Source organism: Oncorhynchus clarkii, chromosome 6 (assembly GCF_045791955.1).
Source record: "Oncorhynchus clarkii lewisi isolate Uvic-CL-2024 chromosome 6, UVic_Ocla_1.0, whole genome shotgun sequence".
In the NCBI taxonomy this organism is placed as follows: Eukaryota; Metazoa; Chordata; class Actinopteri; order Salmoniformes; family Salmonidae; genus Oncorhynchus; species Oncorhynchus clarkii.
Window position 1 is genome coordinate 34,102,485 of NC_092152.1, and position 15,580 is coordinate 34,118,064.

At 41.1% G+C, this 15,580-nt stretch overlaps 1 protein-coding gene across 2 annotated transcripts in view; it reads right to left on the minus strand.

Annotated features, from left to right (window-relative positions):
• Positions 1 to 15,580, minus strand: part of LOC139411047 (solute carrier family 23 member 2-like) — an 81,753-nt gene that overhangs the window by 65,715 nt on the left and 458 nt on the right. The window lies entirely within an intron of this gene.

Below are 15,580 nucleotides of genomic sequence, written 5' to 3' on the forward strand. Positions count from 1 at the left end.
CGAAGTAACCTATACAAATGGATGTTACCAACAGCCTATCACATTTAACAAACCAAACATTCAAGTACTGTTATAGAAGGTAAGGTAAAAACCCAAACCGGTCCGTGCATCAATACAGGTACATCGCAAAAAACGGTATAGTTGTTTTGCTCTAGGATGCCCACAGGCCACACAAGACTTGTTCGATGTCCCCCCGGAACCAGTTGAAAAAATTGAATGTACAGTGCCTTGCGAAAGTATTCGGCCCCCTTGAACTTTGCGACCTTTTAAATTAAAAAAAGGACAAAATCCAAGCTGTGTAATGATTTACAATACCCACTAGAGGGCGGTAACATCATGTATGCAGCAGAGTCACATTAACCTAAATACGGCTCTGGTATACAAATCAAATCAAATTTTATTTGTCACATACACATGGTTAGCAGATGTTAATGCGAGTGTAGCGAAATGCTTGTGCTTCTAGTTCCGACAATGCAGTAATAACAAGTAATCTAACTAACAATTCCAAAACTACTGTCTTGTACACAGTGTAAGGGGATAAAGAATATGTACATAAGGATATATGAATGAGTGATGGTACAGAGCAGCATAGGCAAGATACAGTAGATGGTATCGGGTACAGTATGTACAAATGAGATGAGTATGTAAACAAAGTGGCATAGTATAGTATAAAGTGGCTAGTGATACATGTATTACATAAGGATACCGTCGATGATATAGAGTACAGTATATACGTATGCGTATGAGATGAATAATGTAGGGTAAGTAACATTTATATAAGGTAGCATCGTTTAAAGTGGCTAGTGATATATTTACATCATTTCCCATCAATTCCCATTATTAAAGTGGCTGGAGTTGAGTCAGTGTCAGTGTGTTGGCAGCAGCCACTCAGTGTTAGTGGTGGCTGTTTAACAGTCTGATGGCCTTGAGATAGAAGCTGTTTTTCAGTCTCTCGGTCCCAGCTTTGATGCACCTGTACTGACCTCGCCTTCTGGATGATAGCGGGGTGAACAGGCAGTGGCTCGGGTGGTTGATGTCCTTGATGATCTTTATGGCCTTCCTGTGACATCGGGTGGTGTAGGTGTCCTGGAGGGCAGGTAGTTTGCCCCCGGTGATGCGTTGTGCAGACCTCACTACCCTCTGGAGAGCCTTACGGTTGAGGGCGGTGCAGTTGCCATACCAGGCGGTGATACAGCCCGCCAGGATGCTCTCGATTGTGCATCTGTAGAAGTTTGTGAGTGCTTTTGGTGACAAGCCGAATTTCTTCAGCCTCCTGAGGTTGAAGAGGCGCTGCTGCGCCTTCTTCACGATGCTGTCTGTGTGAGTGGACCAATTCAGTTTGTCTGTGATGTGTATGCCGAGGAACTTAAAACTTGCTACCCTCTCCACTACTGTTCCATCGATGTGGATAGGGGGGTGTTCCCTCTGCTGTTTCCTGAAGTCCACAATCATCTCCTTAGTTTTGTTGACGTTGAGTGTGAGGTTGTTTTCCTGACACCACACTCCGAGGGCCCTCACCTCCTCCCTGTAGGCCGTCTCATCGTTGTTGGTAATCAAGCCTACCACTGTTGTGTCGTCCGCAAACTTGATGATTGAGTTGGAGGCGTGCGTGGCCACGCAGTCGTGGGTGAACAGGGAGTACAGGAGAGGGCTCAGAACGCAACCTTGTGGGGCCCCAGTGTTGAGGATCAGCGGGGAGGAGATGTTGTTGCCTACCCTCACCACCTGGGGGCGGCCCGTCAGGAAGTCCAGTACCCAGTTGCACAGGGCGGGGTCGAGACCCAGGGTCTCGAGCTTGATGACGAGCTTGGAGGGTACTATGGTGTTGAATGCCGAGCTGTAGTCGATGAACAGCATTCTCACATAGGTATTCCTCTTGTCCAGATGGGTTAGGGCAGTGTGCAGTGAGGTTGAGATTGCATCGTCTGTGGACCTATTTGGGCGGTAAGCAAATTGGAGTGGGTCTAGGGTGTCAGGTAGGGTGGAGGTGATATGGTCCTTGACTAGTCTCTCAAAGCACTTCATGATGACGGATGTGAGTGCTACGGGGCGGTAGTCATTTAGCTCAGTTACCTTAGCTTTCTTGGGAACAGGAACAATGGTGGCCCTCTTGAAGCATGTGGGAACAGCAGACTGGTATAGGGATTGATTGAATATGTCCGTAAACACACCGGCCAGCTGGTCTGCGCATGCTCTGAGGGCGCGGCTGGGGATGCCATCTGGGCCTGCAGCCTTGCGAGGGTTAACACGTTTAAATGTCTTACTCACCTCGGCTGCAGTGAAGGAGAGACCGCATGTTTTCGTTGCAGGCCGTGTCAGTGGCACTGTATTGTCCTCAAAGCGGGCAAAAAAGTTATTTAGTCTGCCTGGGAGCAAGACATCCTGGTCCGTGACTGGGCTGGGTTTCTTCCTGTAGTCCGTGATTGACTGTAGACCCTGCCACATGCCTCTTGTGTCTGAGCCGTTGAATTGAGATTCTACTTTGTCTCTGTACTGGCGCTTAGCTTGTTTGATAGCCTTGCGGAGGGAATAGCTGCACTGTTTGTATTCGGTCATGTTACCAGACACCTTGCCCTGATTAAAAGCAGTGGTTCGCGCTTTCAGTTTCACACGAATGCTGCCATCAATCCACGGTTTCTGGTTAGGGAATGTTTTAATCGTTGCTATGGGAACGACATCTTCAACGCACGTTCTAATGAACTCGCACACCGAATCAGCGTATTCGTCAATGTTGTTATCTGACGCAATACGAAACATCTCCCAGTCCACGTGATGGAAGCAGTCTTGGAGTGTGGAGTCAGCTTGGTCGGACCAGCGTTGGACAGACCTCAGCGTGGGAGCCTCTTGTTTTAGTTTCTGTCTGTAGGCAGGGATCAACAAAATGGAGTCGTGGTCAGCTTTTCCGAAAGGGGGGCGGGGCAGGGCCTTATATGCGTCGCGGAAGTTAGAGTAACAATGGTCCAAGGTCTTTCCTCCCCTGGTTGCGCAATCGATATGCTGATAAAATTTGGGGAGTCTTGTTTTCAGATTAGCCTTGTTAAAATCCCCAGCTACAATGAATGCAGCCTCCGGATAAATTGTTTCCAGTTTGCAGAGAGTTAGATAAAGTTCGTTCAGAGCCATCGATGTGTCTGCTTGGGGGGGGATATATACGGCTGTGATTATAATCGAAGAGAATTCTCTTGGTAGATAATGCGGTCTACATTTGATTGTGAGGAATTCTAAATCAGGTGAACAGAAGGATTTGAGTTCCTGTATGTTTCTTTCATCGCACCATGTCACGTTAGTCATAAGGCATACGCCCCCGCCCCTCTTTTTACCAGAAAGATGTTTTTTTCCTGTCTGCGCGATGCGTGGAGAAACCTGTTGGCTGCACCGCTTCGGATTGCGTCTCTCCAGTAAGCCACGTTTCCGTGAAGCAAAGAACGTTACAGTCTCTGATGTCCCTCTGGAATGCTACCCTTGCTCGGATTTCATCAACCTTGTTGTCAAGAGACTGGACATTGGCAAGAAGAATGCTAGGGAGTGGTGTGCGCTGTGCCCGTCTCCGGAGTCTGACCAGAAGACCGCCTCGTTTCCCTCTCGTTCGGAGTCGTTTTTTTGGGTCGCTGCATAGGATCCACTCCGTTGTCCTGTTTGTAAGGCAGAACACAGGATCCGCGTCGCGAAAAACATATTCTTGGTCGTACTGATGGTGAGTTGATGCTGATCTTATATTCAGTAGTTCTTCTCGACTGTATGTAATGAAACCTAAGATGACCTGGGGTACTAATGTAAGAAATAACACGTAAAAAAACAAAAAACTGCAAAAAACTGCATAGTTTCCTAGGAACGCGAAGCGAGGCGGCCATCTCTGTCGGCGCCGGAAGTACTGAGAGTAATGCAGTAATGCTGACAGGTTTGTGATCTGATATCTTCAGTCCTCATTGTCAGTCAATGAGAGATGAAACATGGGAGGATGGATCCAATGAGAGTTCAGCCTATTTAAAGAATCACATGAAGTGTTACTCAGCTGTTCTCCAGAAACAGTCACGATCATGTAACATGTGTAGGTCTACAATGTGTCAAGTGGTTGGTCACTCCTATGTTCCTGTTCAGTGTCTCAGTGCCACAAGGATGTAATCGATTCAAAACAGGAACCCAAATGGAAACAAAAGAAACCCATTCGATTACACATATGAGGCAACAGAATATGTTTTTTTTTTTTTAGATATGTCGAAAAAATTGTTTTAATTCATTCATTCCAAAATAATGGTCTAGCAGGTAAAGTTGAAGGGGAATTTCACCCTGGCTCTGCGACAGTACCTACAGTGCCTTGCGAAAGTATTCGGCCCCCTTGAACTTTGCGACCTTTTGCCACATTTCAGGCTTCAAACATAAAGATATAAAACTGTATTTTTTTGTGAAGAATCAACAACAAGTGGGACACAATCATGAAGTGGAACGACATTTATTGGATATTTCAAACTTTTTTAACAAATCAAAAACTGAAAAATTGGGCGTGCAAAATTATTCAGCCCCCTTAAGTTAATACTTTGTAGCGCCACCTTTTGCTGCGATTACAGCTGTAAGTCGCTTGGGGTATGTCTCTATCAGTTTTGCACATCGAGAGACTGAAATGTTTTCCCATTCCTCCTTGCAAAACAGCTCGAGCTCAGTGAGGTTGGATGGAGAGCATTTGTGAACAGCAGTTTTCAGTTCTTTCCACAGATTCTCGATTGGATTCAGGTCTGGACTTTGACTTGGCCATTCTAACACCTGGATATGTTTATTTTTGAACCATTCAATTGTAGATTTTGCTTTATGTTTTGGATCATTGTCTTGTTGGAAGACAAATCTCCGTCCCAGTCTCAGGTCTTTTGCAGAATCCATCAGGTTTTCTTCCAGAATGGTCCTGTATTTGGCTCCATCCATCTTCCCATCAATTTTAACCATCTTTCCTGTCCCTGCTGAAGAAAAGCAGGCCCAAACCATGATGCTGCCACCACCATGTTTGACAGTGGGGATGGTATGTTCAGGGTGATGAGCTGTGTTGCTTTTACGCCAAACATAACGTTTTGCATTGTTGCCAAACAGTTCAATTTTGGTTGCACCTTCTTCCACATGTTTGGTGTGTCTCCCAGGTGGCTTGTGGCAAACTTTAAACAACACTTTTTATGGATATCTTTAAGAAATGGCTTTCTTCTTGCCACTCTTCCATAAAGGCCAGATTTGTGCAATATACGACTGATTGTTGTCCTATGGACAGAGTCTCCCACCTCAGCTGTAGATCTCTGCAGTTCATCCAGTGTGATCATGGGCCTCTTGGCTGCATCTCTGATCAGTCTTCTCCTTGTATGAGCTGAAAGTTTAGAGGGACGGCCAGGTCTTGGTAGATTTGCAGTGGTCTGATACTCCTTCCATTTCAATATTATCGCTTGCACAGTTCTCCTTGGGATGTTTAAAGCTTGGGAAATCTTTTTGTATCCAAATCCGGCTTTAAACTTCTTCACAACAGTATCTCGGACCTGCCTGGTGTGTTCCTTGTTCTTCATGATGCTCTCTGCGCTTTTAACGGACCTCTGAGACTATCACAGTGCAGGTGCATTTATACGGAGACTTCATTACACACAGGTGGATTGTATTTATCATCATTAGTCATTTAGGTCAACATTGGATCATTCAGAGATCCTCACTGAACTTCTGGAGAGAGTTCGCTGCACTGAAAGTAAAGGAGCTGAATAATTTTGCACGCCCAATTTTTCAGTTTTTGATTTGTTAAAAAAGTTTGAAATATCCAATAAATGTCGCTCCACTTCATGATTGTGTCCCACTTGTTGTTGATTCTTCACAAATAAATACAGTTTTATATCTTTATGTTTGAAGCCTGAAATGTGGCAAAAGGTCGCAAAGTTCAAGGGGGCTGAATACTTTCGCAAGGCACTGTATGTATATATGTAGAAGGTATAGTGCCAAAAATAAGGGGTTAAATACATGTATAAAATGTTTTTTTTTTCTTTTTTCCCTCATATCTCTCAGCTATAGGACAGACACTGCAGTCCCCTCCAAAAAATATATATATTTTGAATTCAGGCTGTATTTGGCTAAGGTGCATGTAAACGTCTGACTTCAACTGTACTTATATGGGCACAAGTACAGTTCATGACACAAACTGTTCACAGCCCTCTTGTTGGTGGAGATAATTTTGCAGGTTTAAAGCTTATTTCCTTCAATTGTACACATTTTGTCATGGGATGCAAAAACATTTTGCCGTTTTAAAGCAAATGTTCTTGCAATTCTATACATTTTGCCATGTCTGTGTATTCATGTGATATTTGAGAAACATAAAAATTACAGCATTATTTAAAGGCTAAAAAACGTTAGCTGACATGGGCTAGTTGATCTGGACATTCAGGATTAGTTATAAATAGCTCTCTAACGTATGCAATGACTAACATGACAAGAAGAACTGATGATGCACTACCCAATTTAAAAATTGCACCTTGTGCATTCTACTATTACAGCTTCCCTTTTGCTGGGAGAGTTCCAAACTGTGCCTCTCCCACTGTTTGGGAACCACTGGTTCCCAAACAGTGGGAAGATAACATTATAATTTTTTTACGCAGGTGTTGTAACTTGGAATTCATATTCATGGATTATTGATTTTATTTGTATTTTTTTACGTAAAATGCTTGCTGGGCATAACATATATATAACCAGAGACAGCAAAGTGTGTGTTATATATTACGTCCTTGTATGGTGTTTCTCGCATGGTATGACAGCAAGGGGAAAAGGGGGGAATTGCAGGGCTTCTACTTTTATCATCTAAGAAATATAGCTAGTCAATCACTGATCTGGAGAAGGTTATACGTTTTTATTTCCTCATGCCTAGATTACAGTAACTATTTGTATATACTAGAGGTCGACCGATTAATCGGAAAGGCCGATTAATTAGGGCCAATTTCAAGTTTTCATAACAATCGAAATCGGTCATTTTGTACACCGATTTTGCAGATTTTTTTTTTTTACACCTTTATTTAATCTTTATTTAACTAGGCAAGTCTGTTAAGAACACATTCTTATTTTCAATGATGGCCTAGGAACGGTGGGTTAACTGCCTTGTTCAGGGGCAGAACGACAGATTTTTACCTTGTCAGCTCGGGGGATTCAATCTTGCAACCTTACGGTTAACTAGTCCAACACTCTAACCACCTGCCTCACGAGGAGCCGCCTGTTACGCGAATGCAGTAAGAAGCCAAGGTAAGTTGCTAGCTAGCATTAAACTTAATCAATCATAATCACTAGTTATAACTACACATGGTTGATGATATTACTAGTTTATCTAGCGTGTCCTGCGTTGCATATAATCGATGCAGTGCGCATTCGCGAAAAAGGACTGTCGTTGCTTCAACGTGTACCTAACCATAAACACCAATGCCTTTCTTAAAATCAATACACAGAAGTATATATTTTTAAACATATGCATATTTGGCTAAAAGAAATCCAGGTTAGCAGGCAATATTAACCAGGTGAAATTGTGTCACTACTCTTGCGTTCATTGCACCCAGAGTCAGGGTATATGCAACAGTTTGGGCAGCCTGGCTCATCGCGAACTCATTTGCCAGAATTTTACGTAATTATGACATAAAATTGAAGGTTGTGCAATGTAATAAGGAATATTTAGACTGATGGATGCCACCCGTTAGATAAAATACGGAACAGTTCTTTCACTGAAAGAATAAACGTCTGGTTTTCGAGATGAAAGTTTCTGGATTCGACCATATTAATGACCTACTATTTCTGTGTGTTATTATATTATAATTAAGTCTATGATTTGATAGAGCAGTCTGACTGAGCGATGGTAGGCAGCTGCAGGCTCGTAAGCATTCATTGAAACAGCACTTTCGTGCTCTGCTGTTTATGACTTCAAGCCTATCAACTCCCGAGATTAGGCTCGTGTAACCGATGTGAAATGGCTAGCTAGTTAGCGGGGTGTGCGCTAATAGCATTTCAAATGTCACTCGCTCTGAGACTTGGAGTAGTTATTCCCTTTGCTCTGCATGGGTAACGCTGCTTCGAGGGTGGCTGTTGTCGATGTGTTCCTGGTTCGAGCCCAGGTAAGAGCGAGGAGAGGGCCGGAAGCTATACTGTTACACTGGCAATACTAAAGTGCCTATAAGAACATCCAATAGTCAAAGGTATATGAAATACAAATGGTATAGAGATAAATAGTCCTATAAATACTATATTAACTACAACCTAAAACCTCTTACCTTGGAATATTGAAGTCTCATGTTAAAAGGAACCACCAGCTTTCATATGTTCTCATGTTCTGAGCAAGGAACTTAAACGTTAGCTTTCTTACATGGCACATATTGCACTTTTACTTTCTTCTCCAACACTTTGTTTTTGCATTATTTAAACCAAATTGAACATGTTTCATTATTTATTTGAGGCTAAATTGATTTTATTGATGTATTATATTAAGTTAAAATAAGTGTTCATTCAGTATTGTTGTAATTGTCATTATTACAAATAAATAAAATAAATTTAAAAAATAAATATATATATAAAAAATAAATTAAAACAATTATTTATTTATTATTAATTTTTTAATTGGCCGATTAAATCGGTATCGGCTTTTTTTGTCCTCCAATAATCGGTATCAGCGTTGAAAAATCATAAATCGGTCGACCTCTAGTATATACACCAGGAAATGTAACCATATCACAACTGCTTCTCTACACTGGCTACCGGTAACCTTTTAGAATAGATTTTCAAATGCCATTTATCATGTTTAAGTCTAGGCTTGGTTTAACCCCATCCTACTGTAGATCTCAGATCTTATATCTCCCTACGAGCCAAGACGGTGATGTAAAGTGAACTCAGAAATATAAAAAAAGACTGACTTGTGTAGCCTGGTCTTTGAACATGTTTCCTCCATGCTTGGATGTGATATCGTGTTCACCAGGATCCTGTGTGCTGTGAATAAAGAAACTTCTTGATTGTACAGAGAAGTGTCTGACTGATCAGTCATCTTCAATTGGTAATCCTGAATATCTGGAAACAGAACAGCTGGAGACAGCTACAACACATGGTCAACAAAAAACCCACATCACTCCACAGAGACAGAGCTGGAAAGACTTGTGTGGGCCAGCGTGGGACAATCTAAAGAAGGATATCCTGTTGATCCCAGACTGAGGTGGAAACAAACTTCACTTCAAGGGGCAATCATTAGTTGCTTCATCCATTTTTGGACTTATAAACTAATTAAATGTACCCATTCATTCTTGAAGAATATGACTTATAAATGTCTTGTGAGCTTAGTTCAACTGTCACACCCCTTCAGAACCCAGAATATAAGCTTGTTTTACTCCAATGTTTGTAAAGAGTAAATGTAACATGGTTAAAACTATAATTTTGACATCATGGATTGTCAGTCCCATCCATAGCTCCTTTGACTTTGAGAGCGGTTACATTTCTCCAGCCCAATCCTCCGGTTCACACCGTGGTGGGGAGTCCACTTTGTTATTGTTTCAACTGCTGATTGCAGCTTTAACCAATAGTATCAGTATGGCTACAGCTGTGAGGAGGTGGTAATCGATTTCATTTCACCATTCTGTAATAACATTTACATTATTGTTCAATTGAAAATGTTATCGAGAGATGACTGCCATAAACTACGGCCCCATTCATGTTTGACTGTAAGGTGTCTAGAAATGAGTTTGAAAAGAGAGACTTAATTATTGGTCTATCTATTGCCTCCGCTCTACGTTACATAGGTTCATCAGAAAGACAACTACGCCACGTGATCTCTGGTGTCTGGGATGTGAGCGAATACCCTCGGCACCGTCACAGCTGGAGCATGTTGAGTAATAGAAACGGTGTGAAGAATACGCAGAATAATGTGACGCGTTTGATTTCACATTCACCTGTTACACATGGGTGTTTATTGTGGAGTTATCCACATTGTCTCTTCTCCCACAAAATAAGCATCGGAACCAGCTGGTTAATCGCAAAAGGTTATGTAAATTTTGCCTTAACACTAACTTCATCCAGACCGCAATTATTCACCCAAATTCAAATGTTAGAATATAACACTATGGCCATTACCATCTAATCATCATGTCCAACAAACTACTTGTGAAGTTTAATACAGAATTGAATGGTGCTCAGGTTTTTCTTTATCAACACTATACTACTGTAGGCCTACCTACGTGTCCTATACAAACGATTATAGGTTTAGATTGTCAGCAGTTTAGCCAAAGTCCTTGCCTCATCAAAAAGTTTAAATAAAAAAGGTGAATGTACACTTGAATATTTACATTAGGTGTAAATATTCTCACGCATAAATGCAGTGAGTTAATCTGATCTCATGGATTATTTCGGGAACATTGAGATGGATTGGATTCCTTAGTCATCTAGTTTCCATTTAGTCCCCAGATACAGTTTGCAACACCTATAGGTCTACTTTTATGAAATGTAAGATTTATTTTCTTGATTAATTGTAGACATTCTAACACCGTAGCCTACCCTATTCGTTAAAATAACAGGTAGGCCTATTATTATTAGGCTATTAAAGTAGGCAAATTAGTGTCGAGGGTAGAACCCTCATGGTGCTCCTGACGACCGACCTCTAAAAACTGCCACTTGGGAGGGCCTGTTGCTTGGCGAACCCTCGCAGGTCCCAGCCCACCAGGAATTCATTGTGTGTGTGTGTGTCCAAGAAAAAATATTTTTTAAACTAGTCAGCTGGAATGCTAGGCTATTGCTCTATGTCAGCCGTTATAGTCTGCTTGGCAGTGGGAGAAGATGATACTTTCAGGCTAATTATCCATAACAGTGCCCCACAAATCTGAGCAATCTAACTGTGGTATACTTGATTCCCATGTTGGCCTAATATTATTATTAATATTATTAAGTAATTGGTTATTCATTTGTGTTTGTTTTAGTGAGCGACACTGGCGTCCTGAATGTAATAGTAGTAGGGCTAATTAATAGGCCTATCGTGTCGCATGCGTAATTGCGCCTTAGTGTCACCGGATCCACCGCTGATGACTTACTGATTATCAGTAAGTCATTATTATCAAAAAGACACAGGTTTCAAAGTTCAACATTGTCAAGAAACTTAATGCATGAATGGTCAATGAATTACACAAAATATCACATATTTTAGTAGAAAAACCCTTAGGATTGATAATGGAACAGGTGGAGGATTAGTCGTTGACGTAGGCTAGTCAGGTGGAACGCGACCGACCTCGGACCACGCCCACATCCCCAGGCCGGAATTGTGTTGACCACCCCCCACCTGCAAGACCAGGTCCTATACAGGAGATGGTCCGTTCCCCACTAGAAAGTCAGCCCTAGGGCACGGCCCTGGGTTTAACTGGCCTTCCCAGCGGGGCAGAAGGGAGGCGAGCGGGGTGGAGGCGGGTCGGTGGTATAATACATCATAGGAAGGTGAGAGCTGCTTATAGGCCTATACCAAGTGTAATTTAAGGAAATTAGCTAGGCCTACGGCAAAAGGACAGGTTGTAGGGAGATGGTGAAGTGGCTAGAAAAGTGGGGTATAGAGCAGAGGTAGGCCTATGGTAAGGAAGCATAGTGTGATCAAATCTGAGCTATCCATATCCAACGTGAACTGGGTACGGGGAGCTGTCCTTACAGCACACTTCTTGCAGCACTGTCCAATGGAGGCGGCCGCAGGGCAATAGTATAAGCTCCAATCATAAAGCGTGCGCCACTGACATAGGAGAAAGTACAACGCTAGGCTTGGTCGCCAATGGTTTGGCTTAAACCTTTTGTTTGCCGTGCCTCTTAAGTATTTGTTAAATGCCTTCATTTATCATCTCGGGACACACCTGAGATTGGAGTCTGATCTATGAGACTTTTTTATTAACTGTAATGATTTGCCGTTTCATTTATCCTAACTACGCACCAGCCACTACGACCAGAGCCATGTCGTGTGCACAAGAGGAGAGCTTCGTTCGGCAGTCAGAAATATATTGACATAGAACCCAATGTCTTGAAGAGAAAGGAAGGCTTAAGTGCAGGTTAAAAGACAGAATTCCAGCAGGAGTAAACTAGAACGAGGAAGTAGCCAAGAATCAATAGAAAGAGAAGCATCCAGGAGCCAGTTGAAAGAGGGGGCGGGAAGAACATCCCCGGATGCGGGTCGCAGTCAGACTATATTGGTCTGAGACACACTGCAGCACAAGTCAACCGGGTGGCCCAGCTCTCACACTAGTAATAATATTCATTATTAATAACGGTAGGCTACAGGCTTAATAGCCAAATCCCCATGAAACAGCTGTGGAGGCAAAGTTAAGCCATTATGTTAAACATTTTATTTGAGAATGTGATTTAAATAACACCTAAAAAACAATTTGTAAGCTACATTAATGAAGGGGATCAGAGGGGAGCATATCCTCTCTCACACTCACGCACTCCCCGTGGCGAGAGAGCGTGCATGGTTCATATTGATCATAATGACATAGCCTAACTTGTGCAGCCTAACCTACAAACCAAAGGTTCTGCTGGAGCCTTTAATTGTGTAGAAATCGCCATAGATTATAGGCTACGAATAACTTTTTGGTAACCGGAGGACAAAACAAATCTTTCTTCCTCACGTTGGCTCACGCAAGTGACGCACGCACACACACACACACATTCCTCCAAGCATTGTTTCCAGGACAACCATGGTAATAAATCTCGCCCTAAAAATCAGATGCGATCCCTGGGATGGATATCGATGAATAGTCCTACTTATGTAACAACTAATTTTAACACACACACGTTATAAGATGAAGGGAAGGGGGAGAGGTAAAAGGACTATTTTTTACAGAAATGAAGGCATATATAATTTTTTTTATATATATATGTATATATATATATACACACACATTTTATATATATACATATATATATACACATACATATATATATACACATACATATATATACATACATATATATATATATATATATATATATATATACACATTTTATATATATATACATATATATACATACATACATATATATACACACACACACATATATGTATATAGATATATATATATATATATATATATACACACACACACACACACACACACACACACACACACCTTTCAATTATATATATATTATATACACACACACACACTGTTTTTTTATTATTATTTCCCATTCTAAAACTAGTAATAATCAAATGCTTTGGTTTCTAGTCAAACAGATGGAAGAGAGGTCTCGAAAAATATCTACCAGAAGAAGTCTTAAAAATGTATTTGAAATACAGTACCTGTCAAAAGTTTGGACACACCTACTCATTCAAGGATTTTACTTTATTTTTACTATTTTCTACTTTGTAGAATAATAGTGAAGACATCAACACTGAAATAACACAAATTGAATTATGTAGTAACCAAAAAAGTGTGAAACAAATCAAAATATATGTTATGTTTGAGATTCTTCAAATTAGCCACCCTTTACCTTGATGACAGCTTTTCACATTCTTGACATTCTCTCAACCAGCTTCACTTGGAATGCTTTTCCAACAGTCTTGAAGGAGTTCGCACATATGCTGAGCACTTGTTGGCTGCTTTTCCTTCACTCTGCGGTCCAACTATTCCCAAATCTCATCCCATCCCAAACCAGCTTCATGAGGTAGTCACCTGGAATGTATTTAAATTAACAGGTGTGCCTTGTAAAAAGTTCATTTGTGGAATTTCTTTCCTTCTTAATATGTTTGAGCCAATCAGTTGTGTTGTGACAAGGTAAGGGTTGTATACAGAAGATAGCCCTATTTGGTTAAAGACCAAGTCCATATTATGGCGAGAACAGCTCTAATAAGCAAAGAGAAATGACAGTCCATCATTACTTTAAGACATGAAGGTCAGTCAATACAGAATATTTCAAGATATTTGAAAGTTTATTCAAGTGCAGTCGCAAAAAACATCAAGCGCTATGATGAAACTGGCTCTCATGAGGACCACCACAAAAAAAGGAAGACCCAGAGTTACCTCTGCTGCAGAAGATAAGTTCATTACCAGCCTCAGAAATTGCAGCCCAAATAAATGCATCACAAGTAACAGAAATCTCAACATCAACTGTTCAGAGGAGACAGGATAGAATCAGGATTTCATGGTCGAATTGTTGCAAAGAAACCACTCATAAAGGACACCAATAAGAAGACTTGCTTGGGCCAAGAAACACAAGCAATGGACATTAAACCGGGGGAAATCTGTTCTTTGGTCTGATGAGTCCAAATTTGAGATTTTTGGTTCCAACCGCTGTGTCTTTGTGAGATGCTGAGTAGGTGAACGGATGATCTCTGCATGTGTAGTTCCCACCGTGAGGCCTGAAGGAGGTGTGATGGTGCTTTGCTGGTGACACTGTCTGTGATTTATTTAGAATTCAAGGCACACTTAACCAGCATGGCTACCACAGTATTCTACAGCGATACGCCATCACATCTGGTTTGCGCTTAGTGAGACTATCATTTGTTTTTCAACATGACAATGAACCAACACACCTACAGGCTGGCTGTGTAAGGGCTATTTGACCAAGAAGGAGAGTGATGGAGTGCTGCATCAGATGACCTGGCCTCCACAATCACTTGACTTCAACCCAATTGAGATGGTTTGGGATGAGTTGGACCGCAGAGTCAAGGAAAAGCAGCCAACAAGTGCTCAGCATATGTGGGAACTTCGTCAAGACTGTTGGAAAAACATTCCAGGTGAAGCTGGTTGAGAGAATGCCAAGAGTGTGCAAAGCTGTAATCAAGGCAAAGGGTGACTACTTTGAAGAATCTCATATATAAAATATATTTAGATTTCTTTAACACTTTTTTTAGTTACTACATGATTCCATATGTGTTTTCGTAGTTGTGATGTCGTCACTATTATTCTACTATATAGAAAATAAAGAAAAACCCTTGAATGAATAGGTGTGTCCAAACTTTTGACTGGTACTGTAAATCAAAACACAATAATGTTGAAGTTAAGACCCTTGGAAACTAATAACATTTATATTTAATTTTACTGATAACAATTGTGTTTATGATTTATTAAGCAATTAAAAGGTGTAAATCGGAAACCGCAGTTAGGTCACCAGCTACTGTCCTCCCTTCCACTGGCATTCTGTTATTGACAGAATTGTGAAAACAGTCTTCTCTCTCTCTCACACACTCAAAGTAGAGTAGTGTATATGTCTGTACAGTAAAGCACACTAGGGTACAATGTACTGTGCTCTACTGCGATGTCCAAGCAGCCCATTATTTATGCAGACATCATTGAATCTCAATTCAGAGTAGATGTTGAACAGAGTTTTTGCAAAACTTGGTCACATAAAAAGGGCCATTTTACTGTCATTGTGTTACAAAACTTTACATCTGCACTGTTTTTCAAGTATATGGGTTGTTTTATGTGGACATTTTTGAAAGTAGTCCTTATGCATAGAGTTGTATGGTTTGTTTAACTTTGCCAAAAATCGTAGTCTCAGCGTCATTCTGTTACCATGGAATTGCCTATATGCTAATCAATAGAAAGCAATTACTCATACTATTCCACTGCGCATCTCTTATCATTAAATTATGAGG